We start from the raw sequence: 25,503 nt of genomic DNA, 5'->3' as shown, positions 1-25,503 counted from the left end.
TTGTTGTTGTTGTTGTTTTTTTGTTAAATGTTTGCCAAGTGAAATTTTAAGCTGCTATATAAGATAGAGAGTATAAAGTCCCTTTTGAAGTATTTTCATATTCAACAATTTAAACTCATTTGGGGAAGAGACCAGGTACCAGGATTTATGTGGGACTGTCACAAGTGACAAGCCTTCCCCAATGAATTGCTAAAAAAGAAAAGTACCACCTGTCTGACATTATTCCAGACTTAATTACCCTGTATCACTTCTGACAACTGCAGAAAAAACAGACTGATGTTTCTGACCTCTAATTTGAAGAGATCTTTCCATCTTGATGTTGTTTTAATCAAATAGCACAAGGTCTCAGTATTGCCAAGCCACAGCTGCCAGTCAAGAGGATTGCATTCTGCATGACAGCTCCAGATTCTCTTCATCAGTATTTTGTTGCTTTCACTCCCCTAAAGTGTTACAATATTAGTCTCTACTTTTATATTATCTCTTAAAAAGAAATTAGTATAACCTTTCAATAAGCATTCATGTGAACCACCACAGGGTTTTGTTCCTTGTGGATATTCAAAGTAAATGACAAACAACTCCTTTTCTTCCAAAACCTTTTGCATCTGTGAGAGTGATAAGGAAAATAGGAAATTATCTGGAAAGGACTGCTTGATATTTTACCTAATTTTTGAACAGAATTATTTCTGTTCGTGATTTTACCTTTTTTTTTTTTTCCTCAGACCATTTACTACTATTTGAAGTTCTTTTTTAACAGACTTGAAAAATATGTCTCACCCTGGAATATTTAATATAAAGGTATAAATGTTCTGTGGTGAACTGAATAATTAATTGTGTAACTATATTTGAGATGATTGGAAAGGAGTGTATGCATCTCTATGGCAACTTTGTCTTCTGTAAAATCTCTCCTTAATGTGAAAATTCAAGAAAATCTGTACTCGAATAGTTGAGCTTAAATTAGGAAGATACTCCAAATGTAAAGTCTATTGTGAGACATCTGGTATTTCTTGTAAAAATGAGCATGAAATTATCTCGAACTTGTGATGTCAACAACTAGGAAATGCTACTTTTGATGATACTCATGCAACTGTTCATTTTTTCCGTTGCTATTGTGCCTTTCTATGTGGCTTTTAAGTGCACAGTGACATCCTGGTTCTCATTCCCATGTAATCTCAGAGTTTCACAAACGTAGGGCAGCATGTTTTTCATGCTGCCTACAGGATATTAACATCTCCATTTGACAAATAAGAAGCCGCAGCACAGAACTACCAAAGTTAGAATTGCATGTTAAATTTGGGATCCATCTGAAAGGCAGCTGTAATCATTTTTTCAGACCAATTACTGCTGTGACTTTGGATGTTTTTAGGGCATAATTTTGTGGTAGATGTGGCGTGGGTATGTGTCTTTGTGTGTTATCATTAGTGCATGTAATCTTTGCCAGTGGGTTAAATTCATAGAAATTTGGCATTCTCCCAATAGACTAATGGGCTCAAGATAGCCCTGAGAGTGATTTGTTTTTTTTTTTTGCAGACATTTGACAATGCAGGAACAGTGAAGTTTGGGGCATAAGGAGATCTGTGATCTATGCCTGACCTCACTTCTCTCTCTGATTTTGCTTTGCTTCCCCATTCCACCCTCAAGCCTCTCCTGGTGGTCTGCCTTCATGTCCAACAGCTCACCAGTCTGGGTTCTGTTCTTCAGGTTCTTGCTCTAGGACATCTAGTTTCTCCTCCATGGATTTTCATCAAATATAAAATGAAAACTTCTGTGGTTTTATGGGAAGGTGTGGGGTTGTTGTAGTTTTTTTGTTGTTGTTGTTTTGGTTGGTTTTTTTTGTTTTGTTTTGGTTTGGTTTTTTTGGTTTTATTTTTTTTTTTTGTTTTTTTTTTTTTTTGGGTTTTTTTTTTTTTTTTTGTTTTTTTTTTTGTTTTGTTTTGTTTTTGGGGTTTTTTTTGTTTGTTTGTTTGTTTTTGGTTTTTTTTTTTTCTTTTTTTTTGCAGGGGAGGGTGGCCTGGGCTCTGTCATGAACCATTTGTTCTTCAGTTCTTCACATGATTTTTTTTTTTTTTTTTTTTTTTAGCTCACCTTTCAGTACCATTCTTACTTCTTATTCCACACTTACTGAAGGAAGTGCTGGATGAGGGACGTAGCATAAGGACAGAGACTTCACTTTTTGTGCTCACTGCAACAGAAGTCAGTAAAAGTTAAGAAAAAGGAAAAAGTTCTTTTCTGACCTCTCCCTGGTGCTCTGCCACATACACAGTACTGAAATACAGTTGTCAGCGTCTTCTAATGACTGCAGCTTCTCCCATTACAGATATTTTCTTTCCCTCACTCCTCTCTCAGGGACTAGAATGAATATGTTCCAAACCAGGAATACTGAGTTTGCCTACAACTCCAAGGACACATTGTGATACCTCCCAAGAAAATAGCTAAATGATTAATATTTCTGATAGGAGAAACACTTTTCTCTAGCCTAACTCTCAAAGCTATTCTTGTCTATAATTTTTAATAGTAAGTGTAAAAACACAATTATAGAAATTTTAGCTTGACTGGACTGTGTTTGATAAAAGGGTAGAATGGAAACCTCATGACAGTGTCACTGACTCCTAAATAGGTCTTACATAATCAACCCTGTTCAAATCAGTCATAATTTGGACGCCTTTATGGCTTTACAAAGGAGAATCTTAATCTCCTTCATAATGACTGATAAATCAAGACTAAAACCACTGGCTTTGGGTTGGATACAGCAGCTGAAGTGCAGAAATTAAATTGCTTAACTTGTACTCTGTTGTGACAGAAAGAATTCAGATGTTTTTGCCTCTTTTTTCAGTTTTTATCATATAATAACATTCTACTACAGTTATTGTTAGTTTCACACCAGTTGGAGGATTTTTGTAAGCCATCCTTTAGGCTGCCTTTGTGTGCAAATTATTATATCCATACTTTTGGTCTTTTTAGTCTCTTGCATCACTCTTTATCACCCCATGATAATTTCCAGTGTGAGAAGTGCATTGTTCTGCACAATTGAAGAGGGTGAGTGCAAAAACATACTTGAACTGAAGACATGTGTTATTTCTCATGCAGTGGGATGGGTAGATAGTATTTGTATCCGTGTAGTCAAGCTCGCTGATAGATGTTAAAACATGAGTTGTAAACATCTGCTCTATCTGAGATATTGCAAGCACTTTCAGCCTTATCTTTCTTTATATTTCATGCAATCTTTGACAGAAGTTACTTTATGTGGTGAATCTACTTTATTATTTATACAACTAAGACACCTGGAAGGTGTTAGTAAGGCATCTTGCTGGTGATATAATCCTAGGCTTTCCAGTGTTGTGTGACTTTGCTGTGGATCCCTTCCTGTTCTTCAGTCTGTTGTTTTCAAGAAACCAACTTTGTCCAGTCTGGTTTTACAGTTAGTGTTACTTTATCCTGAGCAAAACTTACTGGAAATAAAAGTGTATTAAATCAATAGCCTACAGAAAGACTCTGTTTATGTTGGGTTTTGTCTTTGTTTCTTTCTAAAGCTATCTAAGAACATACAGAGAATAAGAATTTTGAGAGAGTTTTTAAGCTGGGCATATTCTGGATAACCAGAGGGAAGAGATGCTGGAACTGCTACTTCTGCTTTTGTGTAAAAACTACAAAAGCTTGGATTTCAGGCATCTTTCCATAGATAGCAAAATGACCATTCATCTTTCCCTGACTTCTGTGGCCAGTCCTGGAAAAGGCTTCCTGTGGGTTATCCAGCTTGGTGAAGTGCTACTCAGCTATTCCTTATTTCTCAGAAAAAATTAAAGTGGCTGTTCTTCAAATTAAGTATTAACGAGGTCCTCCTCCCAACAGCAGGTGTGGAGCTATAATTGGCCATTAGGATGTCATGTTTTGGTTGAAGACTTTGAGTGGATAACAAAGCTAATTTCTATTGCTACAAGTTCTCTTTTATTACAAGGGAGAACTCCAAACCAGGTCAGGCTGGTCACAAAGGTAGTGACTTATTTTCATCAGTGAAACCAATTAACTTTCTCAACTTCAGAGCTCATATTTCACTGTAAAATTCTCAGTTGTGTAAAGGCACTGGAAACTTGACTAACACATGAATAAATTATTTAACCTACACAACTGAAAAAAAAAAAAAAAAAAAAAAAAAAGTAAGCCAAAAACTCTAGAGCTATTTCTTCTTTCAGTAATTTGAAGAAAAAAAAACCCAAACCTATCAACTTTTCCTTTTCCTTTATAAGTAATTTGATGTTATCCTTGAAGTCTGACATGTGCAACTTTTTTATTTATTCACTTATTTAGGAATATGTGACTTTACACAAATGAATGGCTTTATTATGACCTCATATCTGATGTTTTATTCTCTTGGAAAATGTGGATTTTACAGTTCTTTAACCTAACTTTTTTGGGGGTTTCCCCCTTTCCAATAGAAATAAATTAGATTGAATTGTATTCCCTCTGCTTGTTTAATTTTATGGTATTTTAATTTTTAGAAATAGCTTTGGAAAACTTCAAATATGTTGTTGATATTTAATTGTCAGTCAAATTTTTTCCCTGATATAAGCTGATGAGAAGCTGTAGAACAACCTTTTTTCATAGAAAATTTCTAAATTCAACTAATTACATTGAATATCAGAACTAATTGGGCCTGGAAAAGGAAGCACTTTGGGAATGGTGTAAAAAAGAGAGGATAATTATTTAGTGTACTCTGATAGAGCCCTGCAAAAGAAAGCTGAGAACCAGAGAGGATGCTATGGCAATACACATGCTAAACATGCATAATTTTAGCGTGTATAGTCATGAATTGCTGGAAAAAAATGGTTACAGACAGCAAAAGCAATCTGGTTTTCAATGCCTTTTTTCCTCTCCTTTTAAATATTTTCCATTTCTTGACCTATGAGATATGAGCATTCTAAGTATTTTTGTATAATGAGCAATGGAAGACATCTGCGGAATCTTCCTGCCTGGTTGCTCTTCATTTTCAGGGGCTCCCTTTGTGTTTATCTACTGTGGGATAACACAAGGTGGTCAATTGTGATATTGCAAATTACAGATTTATGAAATGATTTTAAATTGTGTGTGGAAATGTAGCTACCCCTAATCTGGTTTAGTCCCAAGCAATGGCTTTTGAAAAATCATGGTGTTGCCCTGGAGAAGACTTTAAAAAAGAATTTATGAGAATGCACAAAAACATCCTTGCAGAAATATGGATGGTGTTCCTGAGCTTATGTTCTGACTAAGCAAACACTTGTTTTATTAGGGAACAATCATTTAAAAACTGGCTTTGCTTTGTGGAATCAGCTGACTCTGGGTGTTCTTCTGTGTCTGGAGTAAGGTCCCTGTGCCATTGGTCCAGGCGGGCTGATCTGGAGTCTGATCAGGGTCCTGGCTGAGCTCCAGATTTCCTTTGGCCCTTCCAGTTTCCTTCTGTGCAGGAGCAGGGTTGATTTGAAGTGAACTGAGAGTATTCACTGGCTCCTGTAATGACGAGCAGATCTGAGTGTCTCACACGTATTTCTAGAGTACAAGTAACACCAAGGTGAGGGCACAATAAATCTGGGCCCTTTTTGCTGTTGAGCCTTTTTTTTTTCTCCTCTGTCTGGATTCTTGCAGGCACCTGGAGCTTGAGACCAGCTGAGAGCTCTCAGAATAGCTCTCCCTATGTATTTTCTAAGGTACCCCTAAAATCCATACAATAAACTATTCTTACTGTAATTTTAAAACAGTGACAAGAAATAAGTGTCACCTAGAAACTTAGTCTAAGAAGTTGTCTGAATTACAGACATTAAGTGGGGAAAAAAAACTTTTTAGGAATTTAAATTTATCTGGAAATATGTCAAAAAAGGTATGATTTTCAAAGACATGCCAGTGACGTTAAAAACTTTTCTATTTTATATTTATCTCTATTTTTAATGCTCTAAATTATTCATTCAATTTAAACTGCAGATTTCTATTTGAAAAGTTATCTAAACCCTGACATTCTATAAAATAAACTGACTCATAAGTATTTATTGAAATTATATGAAGAAAGTTTAGCCCTAATTCTTACCTTTTTATGCTAATAATAATAATCTCAGTTATGAAAAGAGATGAAACAGGCACAGAAATTTAACTAGGTTCAAATTCTTGAAGCTGAAAGATCACTCTGAGAAGCTTAATAGATGCTGATAGGAAATGCAAACCTGCTCAATAAATTCCAGAGGTGCTCCAACCAAGATTTTATTCCAGGCATTTTCCTTTCAGTGTTTATCTTTTATGTAAACTTAGATTACTTTGGTAAAATGGTTTAATTTTGTGGATGTAATTTAGTAGAATAGTTGCTTTTTATGCAAAAACTTATTTAATAAAATAACATACTTTAGTCAGAGAAACCCCTCAAGCACCACTTCTCATTATATGCAGGAATGTGTATTAACTAGCCTGTTTTATATATTGCTGAAAGCCTGCAGTCCTAACAGCACAGATGGCTGAGTAACTTCATAATTCTCAGTCTATTTTTTTTAATGTCATTTTGTTTATTGATGATGCAGTGTGTAAGTGATACTGGCAGATTATATCTGCATATTTGCTGTTGTAAATCAGTGTAGCAAATTAATCACCATAATAGCTCTTAATTTTTGAGGGCATTGTATGACAGATTTTAACATGGGAAGCCAAATTGTCTTTCTGTACAGGTATGAACTAAATTTCTTCTCTTAGGTTCGCTGAGATAGTTTCAGATGTGTTGAAAACAAGGCTAGACAAAATAAGGCCACAGTAAATTCTGTATCCACTTCAAAACTGAGGTTTATATAGGCTGAAGTAATGGGATTTCTTTATGTTTAGGAGAAGTAGCTATTTAGTAAATGATTAGTTAAAAAGTTGCTATTTTTGGCACTGTTAAATTGTATACGTCTACTTAAAATGCTGTTAGCTTTTGGAGGTCTTTGTTTATGAACAGATTATGAAATGTTTCAACACAGTCATCATCCACAATTACTGAAATTTCAGTGAATAATTATTAACACATTGAGGATTTACAAATATTTGTAGTTCTCAATTTCTATTTTGAAATTGCGAGTACTAATTCCTTATCTCAAAGTAAATTTTGAATTATCCAGCATTAATATGTATTTCCAATTATGTTTTCAGGGCTACATTTTAAGCTGTAGAATTCAGGTGGAGCTTCACACACACAGATAAAACAAATCTGACGGGTTTACCTTACTCTCCATCAGGAGCATTTGCAATGGTAAAGCTTGAGTGCCTAAAAACTAACAGTACAAATACTTCATCAAGTTGGAGTTTTGAAATTGAATGAATAGTGACAGTACTTGTTTTCCTATGACACATACCTTAGCAATTAGCATTCAACTCTTGATTGATATGTTATCTAGTGGCATTTCAGAGTATTATTAGGCCACTTACAGATCTTGGGCAGTTTTCTGTTTGTTGATTGATTATGAATGGTCCTTACTTACTTTTTTTTGCCACTGATGTTGCAAGCAAAAAAACTGTTGTGAACCAAAGACAAAGTTACCCCTGGCTGCTTAGGGAATGATGTCTTCCTTCCAGCCACCTCAAGGGAAAAAAGAAATCCTTGGAGACAAGGCAAGAGCTAAGTCACAGCTTTTGTGCCCCTGCTCCCCTTGCTTACATCTTGGCTGTGCTGCAGGAAAATCCTCCTGTGAAGAGAGTTTTGTCTCACCAGAACGCTCAATGCATGCAGGGATGAACTTGACTAAGCTGGACTGAAGTGAAGTCTGGCCCACACAGCTTAGAGGGAGACTAGTTGGTGATACAGATGTGGCAAACTGGATTAGACCATGAGCTCTGCTTTCTGTATGTCCTGAAACATACATATGCATATATACAGAAAAAAAATTGCTTTCTTGCACATCTCATCAGTGAGTAAACCAGTGCATTTTAAGTAGGTGAAGTTTTGATTCCATTTCGTTATGTGGAATTTGAGAGAAGGGCCTTTGATGGTAGTAATATGTAATTTTTAATTTAATAATAGGTAATACATGTGAACATATGCTTAACGTACAGAAAATATTTTTGTTCTGTAGGGCAGCGACTCTTGAGTCACACCAGTTTGCACTTATTGCAGAGAAAGCAAGAGTGCTCATATCTCATTGGAAAATGCTGTCCTCTTTATGTGTTTATTAGTAGGGAGACTAGGACAGTCAAACTAGAGGTTTAGTTGTATCTGTATTAATGGGATCAAGAAATAATAATTGTTGCCTTTGGTAACTATTAGTATATAAGGTGTATCAGAATTAAGTATGTTGCTTCTCTGCTAGTTAAAAAAGAAATACTACAGAAAAATGAAGTTTCAAAAATAAATGAAAAATGCTTTGTGATGTCAAGAAATGTCACTACTGCTCAGTTTTCATTTTAAATTTTGCACAGAGTTAAAACACTTATTTAACTTCATTCTAACTGTATTAAACAACTAATAGACTAGACTTGGAAATGTCATTATATTAATTAAATGTAACAATGGTACTCTATCCAGTCGAGAGATAACATTTGAATCAATATATAGTTTTCTTACTTGTTATAAAAGAACAAATTGTATTTTCAGCAATTCCTCTCCTTGATAGCAATTCTATAGATGGATATGCCCTTTGACTCAGGGTATTTCCATCCATTTAATTATTGAACAACCACAGCCTCATACAGTCTTGTTAACAACTCTGTTAATAACTCTTCATGTAAATTAAGAATAAAATGTCCTTTCCTTCCCCATTATTATAAGTTAGAGAAAACAAAACCAAAATGATAGCAAAAAGAGGCCACAAATAAAAAACAAGTTAATTTATGTACGTCTCCCATCAATGCAAAGTTTTCACTGCTGCAGGTGGGAATGAGTGGCCGTGATGAAGCTCTGGGGCTGATAGCCAGGCTGCTCCTTGCTTCAGGTGCAGTAGTAAGGGGGAAGACCTTACTAATTTCAATTTGGGAGGAGGGGCATCATACCTAATCTAGAGTCTAGGCCTTCCTGAAGCCTTTCAGTTAGCTCAACTTGCATGTAAAAGCATTCTGAAGAGTGCTTAGCATATTTCTGTCCATATTATCTTCATTTAATGGCTTGCTTGTAAATCTCCATGCCAACATAAGTGCAGTTTTGGAGCACTCTGTCTTCTATTGGAATCTTTTCTGGGTAGGTGGAGGTTTATGGGAGTTGGGCAGCAGAGAGGTCAGCATGCCAGCCCACCTTGTAGAGGAAAAATTGGGTGGACTTCTTTTGGGTCCTTGAGTATCACCTGTGGTGCAGAATATATCTGGAACAACTTTAGGCTGGTGAGGCTTTTTGAACCACTGCGTTGGCAGACACAGAAGTGGCAGAGGTGGCAGTGCTTACCTGGCTTCTTGCAGGAACAGTGGAATTTTAGTAAGGTGCAAAATACAGAGCAAGAGGCACTGTCTTGAAGTGTGGTGGAGTGTGAATACATAAAATGTGTATATATATATAACACAATATATGCTTAACACATTCAGGCATTTTCAGTGTTCAGATAAATGGTCAGGTTTTAAAAAAAATCCTACAGTAACTACATTTGCAAAGAAACCCAAAAGTTCTGGTTAGTTGGACTTGTTACTTTAAATATTTGTTCAGAGATGACTGTTTCATTACAGGTCTCTCTTGTGTTTACATTTTGCAGAAAAAGTAGAGGCAATTCCTAATGGTTGAGGAGAGTAGTTTGCCAAAAAAAAGTCAGGGATAGGAAGAACACACACAGTCTATGGTCTTTGTTACATATAGTAGCTCTCAGAAATGTAGTTAATGCATTTTAATCACCAGGCCTAATTGCCGTTTGTAAAGTGAAGATGACAGCTAGTAATAGCATTGGAAAAAAAAAAAAAAAAACCCAGCTGCAGTCAAATACACACTATAGAAGTTAAAAAGAGCTGCTTACACATATAGGTTAAAGTTTATGTTCCTGGAATAAATAATGAATTAAGGAACAAGAACCAGATTTAATGCTCACTTTAGTGCCATTAGAACTGAAAATGATGTCCAGGAATACTTAGAAGTGAGGTGAACACTTGCTTGAACAGTTTAATAAATGCCATCAAACATCAGTAGATGTATGTGCCATCTTTCAGAATATTTTGGAAAGCTGTGTTAATGTACCAGTGCTGTAGAGATGTGGCTGCTTGAACACTTGCACAAGTGAACATCATATGGGTGAATAGTTTGCTTCTATCAAAGCCAAGCAGTCACTCTGATTTATCTGCAGGTCAGAACCCACAGTAAAAACTTCAGTATTTTAATAATGTATACCCTTCCATATATACGTGCATGCCTGTGTGCTTGAATTGGTGCTTTGGGTAGTCTTAAGATACACTTCAATACAAATACTGCAAAATTAGAATATGGATGCATTTGAAAACTACCTCATGATGATTTTTTAATTGTTTGCAAGTTGCTTCTGAATCACCCTATTGATGTCTTTCTTTTTGTAGTCCTCTGAAAGTGCACAGAAAGATTACCGATCACACTCCTAGCTGAATTTCAATGTTCTAGAATAAATATTAATTCATCTTTTTATAACTGTACATTGTAAGTGCACAGAATTTTAGTATTGTAAATGTTTTTTGCAGTATTAATTTATTCTCTAAAGCAGCATTTAATATTAAAATATTTAATAGTAATATCTAATTAATTAAATTAATAATTAAAAGTAATATCTAATCTCAACTCTTAAACTTGTAGAATGCTTAAGTTCCTGACAAGGCCTGTAGGAAAAATCAAAGCCAACTTTTGAGGGTTTTGATCTGCTACTTTCACTGCAATCATAGTAACTATGTGTTCCCTAGAATTAGAAGCATTTTCAAAGATGTGAAGTTTTGTGGAAAATATAAATTAAAATAATAGCTTGGGAAAGCTATTAAGATTTACAGACTGATAAAGAACTATAATTCCATAATTTACTTATTTCTTAGTGTTGGCATTATACTTGTTGCAGTTATTTCAATCTACATTGCTTAGACTGCCAAGACTGTAATCCTCACTAATGAGAATAATCCAGTAACATGCATAATTTTAAGCAATGACACTGATTTTTCACCGCCTTCCAGCCAGGATGGAGACTTGTCTTCTCAGTGTCTGTGAAATAGGAAAGTACTTTCTTTTTCTTCTTTTTTTTTTTTTTTTTTTTTTTTTTTTTTTTTTTTTTTTTTTTTTTTTCCCTTCTCTGTACATGCAGTATTATTTTATTTATATTTTTCAAAGTTGAAAAATAAAGTAGGTTCCTCTCTGTTCTAGCAGAGTCCTGAACTACAAGGAGTGCTGTGGGGAATGTCTTGACAGTGCAGTACATTGAAAAGTAGGTGTACATCTGTTCCATTTTAAAATAAAAACCAGCAGACCCTTAAATGCTCACCTTAAATCAAGTGCATTTAAATAAATCAAAAACCAAAAGGAAGATGACTTAACTGTTTCTGTTTCTGAGACTATAAGCTTTTCCAATTTTTTAAATATATGTCCTGATGATGACCTTTCTTATTGGCTGGTTGAATGTTACATATTTTGTATGAGGTTTATGTTGTACAAGCCAAAGATGATAGCAAAAACTATTCAAAAAATAAAGCAGAGTGTGCATTTCTCTGACTAGTATCCATCTAATATAATTACAGCTCTCTTACAGTGTGAATGCATTTTTATAGAAAGAAGTGCATATTGGCTTTCCATATTGTCCTATTTCCATTTACTAATGTATTTTTTTTTTTTACTGTGTAAATACTTGCTTCTTCTTGAAGATCGCTTAAGCCACATTACAGTCAGTTTTAAAATTTTGTCTTCATATTGCTTCTTTATCATGCTTCTTTCCTATCTCAATGGATAGTTCTTTCAATTTGCTGTTAGCACTGAAAATTGTTTTCTCATGACCACACCTAGCTTCATGGTGAAATAGGAAATGTTAATTAAATTTTCTCTCTGTTTAAGTTTGTAGTAAGGCTAACTTTGCTTAGTCCAAAAAGCCAGTGTCCAATCAGTCAGTGTTTTGGGTCGTTTCTTACCATATGTAAAACATTGCAGGGGGAAAATATCTGCAATATGTTCTGTTAAATACTATCTGCATGCCTGATTATATAAACAAACACAGTTTAGAAGCTATCTTAAGCTTTCTTCATGTCCTTGAGTATCATATTTGACTACAGTTAGAACAGAAATAATTTAAAAAGAATGACTTTTTTTTATGTATAGTGATCTCCTTAGCTGTTAAAGAATTTAGTACAGAGAATTGTGTATTACTAAAGTTATTTTCTATCCAAGACCTATATGTCAATATAGGAAACATGTCAAAGACCTGAAATTCATTCAATTTCCTTATTACTGGGACTAAAACAAAAGCATGGAAAATGTTAAGACTTCCATTTACATTGCTTGAAATGTCACAGTCATGCCAATTTGACCTTTATAAGTTGTTTGGCATTAATTGTAAATTGTTTGCTTGTTATTTTTATTAATGTAGCTGCCTGCTGCACGATTTTCAATTTTTTTTCATTATAAGAACGGCAGTATTTTTAATTTCCAAAACTGGTATTTGGTTTCAAACCCTTTGGGTCCTGCTGTGATGTTAGGTGGAGCCTGAATGTCATAGAATCATTGTTTCTGACAGCTAATCAGATATCCAAATGATTTAACCTCTGTGTGTCATTGTCATCAAGCTGATGATGCTGATGAAGAGTGCCTGACAATTAGCAATGTAGAAATACCAAAATAACATAGACACTATTTATGTGGTTGCTAAGTTGGTTGTGAGGTGTTGCAAATACTAGAGGAGTAGCCAATTCATTCCTCACTTCTCAAAATTCTTGGAAAAAACTTTCTTTGTGGTTCTTTGTGTTGACCAAAGAATATTGGTTTTTTTGAGCTGAGTAAAAGGAGCAGAATACTGTAGTCATTCTGGTTTTCTTGATCCTCATGCTCACTGAATTAGCCTGAAGTTCCATTGCATGGTAGATGGTAGATACCAGCACAAGATTCATACAGTATTCTGAGTTGGAAGGGGCCCACAAGGATCCAGGATCTTTAACAGTCCAGCTCTTAAGGAAATGCTCCACACAGAGACTGAACCCACAATGTTGGGTGTTATTAGCACCACACTCTCACCAACTGAGCTCATCTCAGCATCTGCATATCAATAATTAGTTGTTACTGGGACTAAACACTGCCTCAGGATACCTGTGCTCAGATCCATCTGAATGCCTTCCCAGCATTAATCTTTATAAATCCCCTTTTATCCTTTTACACGTTAGTCCCAAGGATTTTATGTGCTCAGGAATTCTACAGTGTAACTGTGAACCATAGAGTGAGCAGGTAACCAGAGTCAAATCATGGAGTGTAAAAACATTAAAGAAGCTAAAGAGTATGCAAAGATGTATTATTAATAAATTAAATGGGACATCTGTAGAAAATAGGAATTATACCTGATTTAAGCAGGGAAAGAGGGTGTATGTTCTCTGTTGTGTTCACATTGAACTGTTTTGTAGAGTACTGTCTGAACTTCCTTAGAATTAATGTGTATAACATCTTTTGATTCATTCTAAACCATCATGCTCTAATTTCAGTGAATTTACCTTGGTTCATGTGCAGGTTTTTAGTAGTTGTCAAAGCCACAGTGTAATAGTTTCAGCTTTGTTGGGTGAGATTTTATCAACAGTCTTTATAGCTGAATGCTCATTTCTTCTCTTTCCTCTCTCAGTAAGTTATCCATATATTTTAACATTGATTTTAGTGTATTTTTCTTTCTTTCCCTTTGTCTGCTGGCTTATGAGTTTTCTACTCATAAGTGGTTTTCTATTCATAGTGGAAAAAAGTTGGTCTTTTGTACATCCTCCAAGGTAGAAGCCCAAACTGAAATTCCAATATCTATTCACTCTGTTTCTCTATTAGGATGAATGTGATCAGAATATCTGTGCAGATTGATTAGGGTGCCTCTAAAAAGCATTGGGCTACAAAGAAAACTACTCTTCTTTACTGTTGCAAAAACATTGGAATAGAATGACAGTATGTTTCTTCAGTGTAGTTTATGATCTTGTGAAATGTCACACTTGCCTTGAGTTGTCTAGACTGGAAAAGAACAGCTGTAAAAAGAATGACAAATAGATGTTTTTCTTCTTTTTCTGTACTGAATCTATATTAAGGAAACACAGCTCCTCTCAGTAGAGCTGACGAGTTGGCACTGAGTTGAAATAAAAATCGATGTTTATAATAGGTAACTGTCCTAGCATCAATACTAATATTTCTTAATCTTCACTTAATGTTATAGATATGAAATCCTTCATTGAAAGCGGTTCTGAATGATGTAGACAATGAAAAAAAAAAAAAAAAACCACTGATCAATGCACGGAATACATACAGGCAGCAAATGTATAAGTTATCTAAAATGTTCATGTCTGATTCAGCCAGAAAATCCTACTTTCAGTTGGGAGGGCATGAAATCTGCCAGGATTTAAATACAATTTGTTATTGCAAATATTCTTCTAACTTGCTCAGACAATACCCACTTAATGAGAGGATGAACAGTACTCATTAAATCTAATTTCAATAACTATTTCACTAGTGCTTCAAATATTCTGAAGTGGAGTAAGAATTTCAGAGACATATTACAAAATTTAATGATGTTATCATTCTAAAAATTGCTCCTCCCTTTACTTTCCCCGTTATCTCAGAATGGAAAAGTACCTCAAAATATGAATAAGGTAATTATGTATATCCTCTTTCTTCCTTGCTATCTTAGTGTCCCTCTCCATTTTATTTTTACCAATTCTTTCTACTCCACTCTCCCAACATAAATTTAAGATGTTGAACTTTCTCCCCATGTGTGGATGAAAAATGTGCTCAGCCCCAAAGTGAATATTGAGTTTTAACAAATGCCAGTGCTCTAATGTCAGGCAGATGAATTTTGGACAGGATTTCTGCCTAATTTCAGTTCATTCTGTAGACGACTTAAAAGTAATCTGAGAACCTTATGCAAAGTTGTAAACATATGTTTAACAACACATAGCAGAGTATGTTGTTTCAGTGTTACCATAGATAATAAAATGTTCATAAGCAGGACCAGTGCCTGAGTGCTTAAGAAGAAGCACCTCCTGCACTTCCTCTGGGAGTCAAGGGCTGCCCCCCCAGTGTGGTACTGGAGAGACACAGACTGCACCAGAAGATGTTCTATATCTCTGTTCAACAGCCAATGCTGTTGCGTAATCTGATTGACAAGGGTGGTACCTCACCTTAAATGCTTCCCTTGTCTTCAGCAATGTGATTTCTACAGCTTATAGTGCCTGTTCTCTAGAAAGATAGCTTTTTACCCCGCCTGGTTGCTGGGTAAAACACACTTTGAACTATTGGTGGCCCTGGGCATGTGGCTGAGTTCCAACTCTAATACATTTTGTCTTGACAATTCTAAAAAAAAAAAAGCATATTCTTTGTCACAGTTGTCACCATCTTTGTGATGAAGGCTAAAACTTATTTCTATTGTGCGATTATTTTTTTGCCATCTTAGAGGCGAAAGAGACAAACACCTCCCCATTCTTCCGATTTGAATGTTTTTTTTCTTTTTGTGAGAGCTGAACAGTCACTTACCAAATAAAGCTGTTAAATGAAAAATAGAAGCCTCAGAAAGAAGCTGAAGGAAGAATAGTCTGCAATAAACATTGTGGCTGTTTGCAAGGTGTTGCTTATCAGCTGTCTAGAAATTCAATTACTTTATTTTTCTTTTCAGGAATGTTTGACCTTATACGGTGTAAGTGATATACATTTAACATTCTTTATAATCCAAGTGTTCTGTGAAGTGCTGGTATTTAGACTTATATCTAAATTATATTAGCCTTCACCTGTACAGTTGGAGTTTTTTTTCAAATATGGGGTAATACTGGACAATCGTGTTCAGTATGCCAAACACTCAGATGCTAACGTGTATTTCTCAAAATTTAAGATCCTTCAGTCATTTACACAATTGAACCACTACAAACAGAACAAAGTAGCTGTGAAAGGGAAAAGGGTATAAAGGGTATAGGGGAATTAAATCCTATTCTATTGGTTCCCCCCCACCAACCACAATTATCACTGTCAACAAGGGCATTAGTCTTTGATTGTCCTTTCTTTTCTACCCTTGGAAAGTGGGGGATGCTTGGGAGTGGTGAAAGTATGCCAAGAGACTTGACAACATGAAATCTGCAATAATTGTTTCTGAATTAAATAAATCGCAACTATAGTTTAAATACACTCATCATTACTTTGTCTACTTCAGGTGGGGTGAAATAGCAGTTGAAAATACAGTTCACTTACCTGTTAATTTACACAATTGTTCTTAGAGGCATGTGCTCTTTTCTTTCAAAGTTTCTTAAGTGTTGTATAGTAAGATGAATTCTAGCTGTGGACTAGTTGATGCTGTCAGCTTCATAATGACAGTATCTTCACCCTAAGAACAGGATGTGTGTATTGTAAACAATTGCATATTAACACCTTGCTCTCATTAATTGCAAACTTCTCTGATACATTCTCTGATGTCCCAGTGGCAGCTCCTCCTAATTAACTCAGACACTAATTGGGTCAGATGAAATAAAGTAGACAGCAGTCAGTCAAGCAGACTGGAACAGCATGTTCTCTAACTGCTTTTGACAGAGGAACAACAAAAGAACTTGAAATATTACAGAATAGTGCTAGCTACCCCAGAGTACTTAGCATGGTTGTTTGTAATGAGTATTTTAATACAAACTGTAACAAATGTTGGTCCCTCACAAGTGGTTAACCAATCCTCCTCTGTGTTCTGCATGTGTATGACATGAATTTCAAGAGTCTGTGACCACGTAAAGCATTTGCCTGATTTTGGTTTTTTTTCCCATAGGAGCAAATCAGAAAATCTGAGACAATACACATAAAAATCAAAGTGGTTCAAAGCTTTGCAGCTATGCATCACTAGGTGGCATCTGCTGAAAACAGAACAGCAATTTCATTTTCACATCTGAAGGTTGTGTGAAACACTAGATACTAATGTCACGTTTTAGACTCTTATTACCTGTTTTAAATCCTGATGCTTCTTTCAGCTTCATTTGCTATTAGCTGAAAATCTATAATTCAGAAAGTTTGTGGGCTTCTATTTCCTATTTTTGATGTGTTCTGCTCTGGCTGGCTCATGAATTAACGTTACTGTCCTCGGTCTTCTGTCCTCTGTTGCTCATATCTGAATAAAAATACCTAGATAGTAAAAATCTTCAGCTAAGGAAGGACACAGTCTAACAGTAAGCATTTATCTGCTGTTTTCTGAACAAAACAAAAATACCTGTTTAGTTTTCATAAAGGTTATAAATATGAAAATTGTGGGTAATTTTATCTAGTTACATAACCTTGACTTTCTTATTTCTAGTAATTAATCTCTGTTCTAGTAATACTTCCCATGCAGTGCCTCTGTCACAGCTTACTCTGCTGATCAGCTAAATGCTGACCTCTCTTCCAAGGTTTAAAAAACACAAACAGAAACCCCACCCTCTGTCCTAACAAGCCAACTTCAGTGTTTGCCACAGCTACTTTATCACAATTTTTCTCCTCCCAGCGCATGGAACTCTCCTGGTGAAAACCTAAGGTCTAGAGCTGTTTAAAGTTTTTTCAAAACAAGTTTCTTATTATGGGGGATGGTTTTTTTTTTTTGTTGGGTGTTTTCTGTTGTTTTTTGGTTATGTGGTTTTATTTGGGGTTTTTTTTTGAGTTTTTTTGATGACTGCTGAAATACAGGAGCTGCCAGTGCTGCTCATTTCTGGCCTGTAACTTTTCCTACAGTGATGACAGGGACATTTGTAGTGCTGGGTTCTCTTTGAGCTGGCTGGTTAAACAGCAGCCGAGGTGAGAGCGCTCGCTTTCACTTTGAGTTAGTTTCAGCAATTCTCAGATCCTTGGTGCAGAGGAGTAACAACGCTTATTACAGGCTGTCACTGAGGGTGTAGTGCGCACAAACCAATTTTATTAGTGTCTAACCCAGGAGGATTTTCTGCTGCTGGCTGTTCAATAGGGCTCGCAGAGGTACAGCTGCTGCAGGCCACCGCTGGGCCTGTCCGTCTGTCCTAATGCCACTCTCCTTCCTGTGCAGAGTCTGGGAACACCCATGAGCTCGGAACAGAGAAAAAGCGTTAATACTGATTCTCTCTGTCTTCAGTTAGTAATTCCCATTTTTTCTCTGGGAAATAACAAAAATGGGTTAAAAGTAAGAAACTCTGAAACCAGAGTTACTACAGTCAAGATGTATTTAATCTGTTTACCAGGTCCAGTCACTCTTTAAAAGAAGTTATATGATTTATTTTTTTTTTCTAAAATGTCAGTCAGGTTCTTTTGTTCCAGTCAGCCCAACAACCAGCAAGGGGGCTGAGCAGCAAACGTTGCCTCCTTATTCTGAGCACATTGTGATTCCTGCTAATCAACCTTACAAGTTATTACTTGTTTTTGGAAGATGAAAGGAGCAACATATCTCTCAGCAGCTAGTAAAAATTGCAGGTTTGGGCTGTGGAGTTGCAATAGTTTTTATATATAGCAATAGTAATAGTAGTAGTAGTAAATCCATGTGGCAAAAAGTGTTTTTGTTACTTTTATATAATATCACATGATGTATTAGCAGCAACTTGTGCTTCCCTAATACGTAAATAAGAAACAAATGTCCTGTTCAGATGAATCCATCAAGAAATATTAAGCATTTTCTCCATATATACTCATTTGACAAGGTGAAGTTAGTATTGACCAACTCCTACTTTTCTTTCACATTTTGGTATTACCAGTATCCTTTGCCATTAATTTAGTCCACTCTAGCACTAAGAAGACTTATCCTGCAAGTGAATTTTGTTGCTTTCAACAACAACCACCAAACAAAAAACACCCAAAAACCCAAACCAACCAACCAAAAAAACCCAAATAACTCCCAAGCCAAACAGAAACTGACAAACAAACAAAACAAGCACACAAACCAGAAAGCTCTTAAATCATCATTGGTATTTTTTCGAGATACTTGGATGTACTGGCAACATGATTTCATTGGTGTCTGACTGCAAAAAACCAAAAAAGATAATACTATTAAATCTAACAATATTCGGCAAGTTCCAGAAAGCAGCAATGGTTTCAGCTGGTACAGCCCTTCTAACTAGCATGGAGCTTTAAGTGAAGACAAATCTATTATCTCATCTAAAGGTATATGTTTTACAGTATTCAGAAAATACTGTCATAACAATGGTATAATGCTAAAATAGCATCGGCTTCCACTGAAATATTAACAAGGCTTCTTTTCATTTGTCAATATAGGTATATGGCACTGAAAAATAGATAAAAGAGGGGAGACTGCTTATACACAGAAATGAGTAATTATATATTTCCATGCAGATAAGGCATAAACTGAACTCCTTTTGAAGCACCAGCTTCTCAGGTAGAGATAGGTTAGTTGTTTAAGTTTGAGCAGTTATTTATCTTGTCCAGAGAAATCTGATGTATTGAAGCACTGGGGCTTTTTAGGTTGCATTTTACTAGTGATTTCCCTTTGGGAAAAATTTACTGGATCCAAACTAATTGCTGGTTAGAACATAATAAAAAGCCCCAGTAGACAAAACCAGTTAAGCTTATGTTTACAAAGCTGTTAATAACTAGAACAGGGTATGTTTGGTAGAGTGTGGATCAAGACTCTTACAAGTCCTTATCCTTGAAAGGGTAAGGAGGGGTGGGTCACCATCCCTTGAGGCAGATGTCCTAACACTCAAGTGTTTTGTTACAGGTCCTGAGGTCAAATCCATGGACATAGGGAAGTAGGATCAGTTCCCAAAGTGTATTTGTCTGTGGTGGACCAGAGGAGGACTAGGTCAACAGCTGGGAACACAATTACAAGTGTATGAGCTGGAGCTGAACACCCCATGTTGTGTATACTTAAAATGTTCTGGAAATGTGAGCTGACATTCTGTTTCTTTTCTTTTTAAATTTCATTAGAATTATGATCTTGCTTTTGTCTTGGGAGTTCCATATGCTACAATTTATTTAGGGAAAAGGGTTGAGAAATGGTGGAGGGGAAGAAGGGCAGGGGGGCGGTTAACAAACACGAACAAATTATATGAATTTGTTCAAACATAGATTTATGTGTACATTTCACAGCTGCCCATTATTGTTTTAGGAGTCATATGTAGCTTGTTTGCATTATTCTGGTACTTTTGGATACTAGTCAAATTTTTTTGACTAAGCTGCACATGTTTCAGTAGTTCTTTTGTTCAAATTTACTGCTTCTCTGAATATGATCTTCTACCAGATATCCTTTTTTTTCTTTCTTTCCAGAAAGGAAGTGTTTATCAATGCTTTTTCCCATCCCATTACTTCTTTTCCATATGTCTTTTTACCTTTTTTTTTCCCTCTAAGCCAGGGTAAATGTGTTTACTTCCCCTTCTGCCTTCCTCTTATGCCTTCCGAATTTTTCTTTTTTTTCTTCTTGTTCTTCTAGTTGTCATTGTTGAATTTGTTTTCTTTCCTTTTTTTAACTTCTGTTCCACACTGGCAGGCTGTCATGTTCTCTATCCTTTGTGTTGCTCCTGCTCCTTTTTTACATGACATCCATACTGGTCCTCAAAAGCACACAGTAGTTTTTCTCTAAATAGCTAATTAAACTTAGATTCGAAGAGTGAGACCTAATATAAACACTTGCAGTGTCTTAAACAATTAAAAAATAGGAAAAATCAGGAAGCAGTTTCCCTAAAACATTTGTTAAGAGAGAAAAATTCCAACTAACATTATGAAATAGGAAAAATAAAAGGTTTCCTCAGCCTGACATTCAGTCTAGGCAAGGTAGTTCAGTAGTTCAATCTGCTACACCAATCTGTCAGTAAAAATCTTGTAGTTGGGTCTTAAAGATATACTCTTTTTTGTCCTCTGATCAGTAAATAGCATCCCCATCTCTGAGTTCCTCTATTTGAAGGAAACAGGGCGAGCAATGTCTTTTTTGTTAGGAATACACCTGTTCAGTTCCTGAATTTACCTTGACTCTTACCAAACCTTTCTCAGAAAATTTCGGTATTCTATTTTTCATGGCATTTAGTTTTACTTTTTTTTTTTTTTTTTCTTTAAATCTATATTAACGAGGGCTTTCAGTGTTCCATTTCTGCTGAGCATTTGAATAGGTTCATCAGTGTTTTGAAAAGCCTGAGATGGTTTGATTATGGTGATTTGACTCTGGTTCCACAGTAAAGCCTCAAGAGGGTAGCACAGGGAACAGGGAGTTTTAACAATATTCTGATTAAGTCAACACACTGCTCATCAGTGTATTTATAGAAGATGGACAAAGAATTGTATGTTCTGTATTGCCTTACATGAGCAATAGACTTAAATTCTTTGTCTGTCAAAGCAGCCTATTGTATTTCCTGTCAGCTTGTGAATGTCTTGGATGACCTCAATGACTAAAAATCAAAGCTAGTCCACTCAAATATCATTGAGTCCTTGTATTGCATTGATTTTTTCTTCCCCCCTCAGATAAGCGAGAATGGGAAGGGAACATTTCTCAGCAGCTGTAGTTACTGGCAGAGTATTGTCACAATGTACTGAAAATCTCTAAGAATAGTGAGTCGATGGAGCCAGAGTATCAATAATGTGACTATCTGTGGCCTCTTTTTTTCCTAGCACTCCCAGCATTGCTGGTACTCACTCCCACTCACTGAAGAAAATCCTGACCTTTTCTCAATCTTCATTGTTTGGCTGCTGTAAAATCAAATAGCAATTTTGATTTGTGCTGTGTTCCAATGAACCTGCAGATGCCATGAACGAGGGAATTGACACCTGCCTTAACACCATTGTTTCAAAGTTTTCACCAGCTTATGGAAATTTTTTCTTTCTTTTCTTCTGTTTTCTTTTTTCCTTTTTTTTTTTTTTTTTTTTTTTTTTTTTTTTTCCCTCTCCTTTCTTGCTTATAGGTTCTGGTTCTAGATAAAGCATTCAATTATTGTTTACCTAACTCAGGGCAACACTGGATAACAGAAAAAGGTATCTTCTTCCCTCTTTATGTTCCTCCACCTGTGATGGAATTGCTTGCTGAAGGCTGCATAAAACCTGTCCCACAACTGAGCCTCCTATCACTGCCTGTCTCTGAGTGATTCAAACACTCTACAAATATCACATCTTCACTGACATGATAATGACAGTGATTTTTTTGTTTGTGTGTTTAAAACTGACACTTACAATCTGAGGACATGGATAATTTCTCATACTCCTTGTGTACCGGTACAATTTTGTTGAATGTCTTCTAATTTTAAAAATTGGGGTGTACTTACTCTAGAGAAGAATTTTCTAAGCCACTTGCATTGGAAAACACAACCCAGATCTGTGGAAGGCTGAAGATGCAGCCTTCGTGTGGCAGCAGTAAAAGACACTGTGGAGTCTCCATCCTTGGAGATAGTAAAAAACCCCCACACTCAACAGGGTCCTGTAAAATCTGTTTTAGGTGGCCTTGCTTGATTGTGGCAGTTGGACCAGATGATGTCTGGAGGTGCCTTACAGCCTCAGCTATTCTGTGAGTTAGTGAAAGAAATATTTATTCAGGTGTGTCAAGGGTTGACAGGTTAAAGATCTCATAGAAAAAAGGGAAAGATGCAAAAGTGCAAATTTTCTTCTCCCTAAGTCATGTTTTCTGTAGGAAGGTGGCTTTTATTATACAAATGGAATGATGTAGTGATATACATAGTGTGTTTCTGAACCTTCGTTCATTTTGCAATCTTCTTGGTATTTTCCAGATCAATTTTTTTAAGATATTATTTTTAGTGATTTATTAACACTTCTGTATGCTTTCAGAATAGTATCTAGAGCACACTGGTATTTAAAAGATTTTTTTTCCTGTTACTATTTTTTATTTAATGCGTTTGGTAGCATTTGAGGGGGTAGGGTGGTATGGAAAACTAAGAGTAGCAAAAAGAGTAGTTTATAAGAGATGACAACATAATGTTGGAAGTTTTCATGTAGAAGACAGATGGGAATTGCATTGGAGTGGTAGGTCGCAAACATGAGCTGTTAAGTATATCTAGGAAAGTTGTATGGTGACCAATTGCCATTATTAATAGCATCTTTGTTCTGTTGAATCATGATTGTTCCTAAGCATCCTTCAGTGTGCCTCTTGTCTCTATTAGCCTCGCTGCCTGATTAAGTGTCAGAACTGTCCTTTGTCAGATGATTAGCTTCATTAATACTGCACTTTCTCTCTGGGTCATAATTTATTATGAGACCTAACCTGGACTAATACTTCAGAAGTCAAATGTGCAGTTAACTAATCTGAGAGTTTTGCATTCACAGTTTTAAAGCTGGGTGATCATCAGAACACATCTCTGAATGCATTGTAGTTAAAACAAGATCTGTTCAGTGGTACTAATCGTTTTTTTTTTTTTTTTTTTCTGGAATGGTGTTTGTAGACCTCAGAGTGCTCATTTTCTGAGTTGATAACCTACAGAAAATGAGGTTAAGCCTATTTCGTTCAATGTCCATCAGTTGAGAAAAGCATTTTTGCTGTGGGAATGGATCTCTTTGTTATTGCAATAAAGGAATTCAGGATCCATGCAGTGTTTAAATCTAACCTGAAGACAGTACACTATTCTGCAATTCTTTCAGCTTGAAAGAAAAGAAATAAACATACCACATTACTCTTTGAACAGGTGAAGGAATTACCTGCCTGGCCATTTGATTATTCTTGTCTCACAGTAAAAGCACCTCCAAGGACATTCACTGGCTCATTGCTGAAGGATCTCTTATAAACACAGCATTCTGAAAGTGGCAGAGAGTGTTCTTGGCACATTTCTGCAGCACCTAGATAAATGTCATTCAGCTTCCACATCGAGCATTCAATCCATAAATCTGGGCTAAGAGAACATCTCTTTGTAAAAATCCAGTGTACAATGGGGAAATCATGCCATGCATAACCAAAAGATGGATTCATTTTTAGGTTAGGAGCTGTCACTAACAAATTGTTGTGGTATAAACTTGTCAGAGCAAGCACCGAAAGATAAAAGTGCTTGCAATGATCTCTGTTTGAAGATAACAGCAGTTTAATAAGTTTGTGTTTACAAAGTAGCAGAGCATTGCCTGGACTTTGAATAAGTTTCAAACATTGATATTGTGGGGTTGACTCTCATTTTTCTCAGGAGACCCTGTTTTTTATTTGCACAGTGGACATGAGTTAATTGGTGACTAGCAGTTAAACTCCCATATATCTTTATGAGAAAAAAAAAAAAAAACAAACAAACAAAAACAACCAAACAAAAGGCCCTAAAACAAACAACCCACTCTGTTACTAAATATGCTATTACAACTGCCTGGCGTTACAAAGCAGAAGTTTGAGGTGGTTTTGTCTCTTTACTTTTCCTTGCAAAATATCACATTATTGTTTGAACAGTTTGAAAAAGGTGGTTTTGTCTCTTTTTCCTTTCCCTTGCTAAATGCCACATTATTCTTCGAACCCATTTGCATTTGGCAGTTTTAGCAGAGATGATTAAACAGAAGCAGCTATTTATGTGTAATATTTTATATGAAGTTGCTGAAGAAGTTTGCAATATAACATCAGATTGAATATTTATCTTCTACCAACAAAAGTATTTTTCTTCCCTCATCTGTATAGTGCATGTGGCTAGAATGAAACAAAACTCATATAATAAACAACTTACAGTCTACACAGAGAGAAGTGTTGCTTGCGGGGAAAAATAAAATTTTTAACAGCTTTAGCATCATGTATTACCAAAAGCATGTATCTCCTTCACATGCTGTTGCTTTTAGATGAGTCTCTTAACTATTCAAGTATTGCTTTCAGCCAAAGGATGAAGCTGACATTTGGGATAGATAGCAATAGAATTCTAGAAAGTTTATTGTAGCAAATACTCATATACATTAGTAACAGAGTGTTTATAATGCATGTCTTCTATGGCAAGTTACCAGTTGTACTATTGTGTTGTCATATTTATTTTTTTTTTTTTGCTCAAGGTCATCTGAACTCAGAATATTCTCCTTCAAGTATGTAGTACTTCTTTATAATGCAACAGTGACTTTGCAAACTAGTAATTTTTATGAGTGTATTGTATCTTTGAAACTGGAAAACATTCTGGTGGGAAAGGTATATTTAAAGCAATATTGAGGTTTTAAGAGCAAAAGATACATTTGTATGAAAAAGATTTGTCTTGTCTTGGGTCTTTGGACGGGTGGAGGGAGGGAAAGCAAAGTACATTAATAAAGCCATGTATTTATCTTCTAGCTCATCTATACCTTCTATTCAAATTTATCTGAATTCATTAATGTTGTTAATTGCTATACATTTCAGAAGGGATTTTAATATCCCTTTTTTTAAAGAAGTGTAGAGAATTTTACTGCAAACCAAAAGGCTGCATGGAGTGAACTTTATTTTAGTGTAAGCATTCTGCACCCTTTTCCACATATGTCCTTCAGTTCTAGTTGAGGTTTATTTTATTTTGCCAAGCAAAGAAATCTGTCCTTTATATTTCAATGATGATGCCTAATAGATCTTTTTGAGCAAATGC

General features: G+C 35.7%; 1 protein-coding gene across 7 annotated transcripts in view; it reads left to right on the top strand.

The window, feature by feature from the left end:
* The window catches only part of DMD (dystrophin), a 1,147,932-nt gene that overhangs the window by 254,377 nt on the left and 868,052 nt on the right, over positions 1 to 25,503 (top strand). The gene's annotated exons all lie outside the window — the stretch shown is intronic.

This window comes from Onychostruthus taczanowskii, unplaced genomic scaffold, assembly GCF_017590055.1.
Source record: "Onychostruthus taczanowskii isolate IOZ18803 unplaced genomic scaffold, ASM1759005v1 scaffold17, whole genome shotgun sequence".
In the NCBI taxonomy this organism is placed as follows: Eukaryota; Metazoa; Chordata; class Aves; order Passeriformes; family Passeridae; genus Onychostruthus; species Onychostruthus taczanowskii.
This window is presented reverse-complemented; position numbering and strand designations above follow the sequence as displayed.